Here is a 3636-nt window from a genome sequence, read left to right on the forward strand (position 1 = left end):
AGAGGTTATTTGTGATTTTGTGACGAATGTCTTCTTTCGTTTGGACTGTTAAGTTGGTGTACTTTAAAGCGGATTCCAGGTCGGCAACGTAGTCAAGTTTGTTCGCGTCTTTAAAGTTGTAATTTAATCCTTTGTTTAAAATTTTAGTTTGCTGTTCGGTTAGTGGTTTTTTCGAGATGTTTCTGACTAATTCGTTTGTGTTGGGATGAAGTTGTTTGTAAGGTCTGGATTCTTGTAATTTTCGATGAAGTTCGTGGTGTCGTTTTGTTCGATATGCGGATGTTACTTTTTTGATGGCTTCATTAATGGATTTGACATCAGACTATGGAAAAGGTATGTCGACGACATCTTTGCCATAGTCAAGAAAGACAAAACTGAACAAATCCTACACACCATAAACAATACTACAAAGAACATTACCTTTACTAAAGACGAAGAGCACGACAAACAACTTACCTTCTTCGACATCCTACTAACCAGAACAGATGCCGGTACACTTAACACACAAGTATACCGCAAAACCACCCACATAGACCAAATACTCCATTTCAACAGCAATCATCAACACAACACAAATAAGCTGCATTCGAACACTTTTCAACAGGATAAACACTCATTGTAATACGGAAGAAGCCAAAAACAGAACGCAACTACTTATACTCCACATTTATTAAAACAATTACCCTAGAAACTTTATAAACAAAACTATATACAAAATACAAAACAAAAAAACACGACCGACAAAGCAACAAAACCGGACGAAACAGTAAAAATCGTCACATTACCATACATAAACGGAACATCAGAAATGACTGCCAGACTTCTTCGACCATTTAATATTAACGTCGCCCACAAACCTACACAAAAACTCAAATCATGTTTCACCAAACATAAAGACAAAACAACAATTCATGATACAACTGACGCGATCTACATGATACCATGTAAAGACTGTTCAAAGAAATACATAGGACAAACATCTAAGAAAATTGAAACAAGACTCACAGAACACAAAAACGCCATTAAACGACGAGATCCAAACTCACTACCGGCAGAACATACCCACGGAAACAACCACACATTCGACTGGACAGAAACTAAAGTACTCGGACGCGCACAGACTAAACACGCACGCGAATTTAAAGAAGCTTGGTACAGTAAAGACAACGACACAATAAACAGATATATCGACATACCCATCATATACTCACAACTAAAGAAAAAGGACAAAAAAACTACAAACAACACCAAAACTAAAACACTACACTCTAATATTATTAACACCAATCATATTCACAATACATCAAAACCCATGGCAACGCATTTCACCCCATCCAATCACATTAATCAATCCACTAATCCAATTAGACGCTCTAAACGTCTCCAAGCTAAAAGCACGTGCAAATAAATATCCTCATTCTGATGAAGGCTCGAAGCAACGAGTCGAAAGCTGAATAAAAATCACTTAAAATCCGGAGAAACATTTATCTTTTATGTATTAAATGCCTGGATTACAAAATTTCAAACTTATAAATCAATTTATATTTGCAAAGAATATGGCAATTTATGATTTTTAATTTGTTGTGGCTATTGCTAGAATTGTATAAAATACCAGTTAGCAGTCTTTAAAACGTAGCTACGGACAAAGTAACACTCGCGGTTTTCAAGAATCCTTGCTAGACATCCTTTTAAAGACAGACGAGGAACGACGAACGAACAACTTATCTTTGCCAATTTTAAGTGATCAGATGCTCAGCATGTAAAACCACGTAGATGCCCAATATTTGCAAAGATAACTGTTAAATTATAATTTTAAATCAATGCATGAAAATCAAGTTATATATGCAAAAAATATGGAAATCTATGATTTTTAAATTAAAATGAATAAATCTTTTCATCACATAAAAATTCCGTCTACAATATTCAAAGGAAGATGCAGCTATGAATAGACAAGAATAAATTGAGCTGCCTGGTGAAATTTTCCGCTCGTGATTTTAAGTTTTTAATGAAGGCAATTTAATTAAAGGAGATGATTGTAGTCAATGAAACTGTTTACATGAACATGTTTGCATTTTAAAATACATTTACCATGTCAGATATCAATGTCATATAACTGTGAGAATTTGTCCTCAGTCCTACATTTATGTAACCACATAAATTATTTCTATTACAATACAAACACATGATTAATAACTCGCCGTTTTCCTTGACAAAGATAGAGAACTTTTGCTTTGTTTTTAAAGTTTAGCTAATTTTGAATGTGCATCTTACAAGTCTAAAACGTGCAAAATATTTTATGAAAGGAATTCAAAAATTTTTACCAAGAATAAATTCTTATGTAAATTAAAGATACATCTCGTGACTTTTTATAGTTATTTGTGGTACTTTTAATCTGTTTTGCAATAAATTTGATAAAAAGATACAACAAAGTAACTTTATATTCTTGAAGTGCATTCTCTTTGTATGCTTGCTTTAGAGCTTCAGTAGCTATTTTTATATTCATGTGTCTCAATTGTAAACTCAATTTCCCAACTAAGATTTAATGCATCAGTAATCAAAGCAATCGTAATTATAAACTGACAGTTTAATAAAAATGTTTAATACAACTTTTTTATGTTTAGTAATTAAATTTCAACAATATATGTAAAGGAAAACTTTTATAAAGTAGAAAGAGAACACCCAGATAAGGTGAATTCATGACTACAAGGAAAAACAAACACAGCACAAAACTTAGTATTCGTCAAAAGTATTCGGACTTCAACAACGAAATTTTTCTTTCGACCAAAGCGATATTAAAATGTTAAGTTATGTATTTGAGTTAACGTACGAATAAAATTCTATTAAAAGGGGAAATGGCAGTTTCTAATTTCTTATGCCAAAATGATTGATTCTTTACATCGCAAATTTATGCGCAAGCTAAAATTGTTATAAACAAATATCAATACAAAATGCTGCATATTGCCGATGAAATTCACCTGAAAAATTGATTATAAAACTCAAGATTTTTTATTTAAAGACAATATGACAAAGCTGCATTGTTGTCAAAGACAGAGTTTAAATGAACATTTCAAATTTCGTAATAAATTCGCCATGTCAGACGGCAATGTCATATATAAGAATTTAGTCGTTGGACCGATACTACGTATGCAAGTAAATTCATTTTAATACAAACACTTCATCAATAACTTACCGTTTTCCTTGAAGAAGATAGATATTTTCGTTTTGTTTTTACATTTTACATTGCGTAGAAACCTATATTGTTCACCTTTATTGTCGATACGTTGGATTATAGAAATATTTTGGTTTACAAGGAATTTAAATAATCACGAGATTAGATTGTTATGTAAATCAAAGTTACACCGTATGATTTTGTTGTTGTTATCATGTTAATCTTGGTATTTTTGATGTGTAATGTAAGCTAATTTATAAAATGATATAAAAACTTAAATTTGGCCATAGACAAAAGCATATTATGCTTGCTTTAGAATATCATAAACAATTTTCCTATTCTCAAGTACTTCTATATTCATATGTTTTTATTTAAAACTTAATTATACAACACAGCAAGATTAAACTTACCAGTAATCAAAGCATTTGCAATCATCTACTATCAGTTTGATTGAATTTGTTAAAGGA

General features: G+C 31.5%; 1 long non-coding RNA gene across 1 annotated transcript; it reads right to left on the reverse strand.

Moving 5' to 3' along the window:
• Positions 1–1519: 1519 nt before the first annotated feature.
• LOC124441899 lies at positions 1520–3286 on the reverse strand. Its single transcript, XR_006947027.1, has 2 exons — positions 3191–3286; positions 1520–1796 (listed from the first exon to the last, which is right to left on the reverse strand). It is a non-coding gene; the product is annotated as an uncharacterized LOC124441899 (long non-coding RNA).
• Positions 3287–3636: the final 350 nt, after the last annotated feature.

Source organism: Xenia sp. Carnegie-2017, unplaced genomic scaffold (genome assembly GCF_021976095.1).
Source record: "Xenia sp. Carnegie-2017 unplaced genomic scaffold, XeniaSp_v1 HiC_scaffold_20, whole genome shotgun sequence".
In the NCBI taxonomy this organism is placed as follows: Eukaryota; Metazoa; Cnidaria; class Anthozoa; order Malacalcyonacea; family Xeniidae; genus Xenia; species Xenia sp. Carnegie-2017.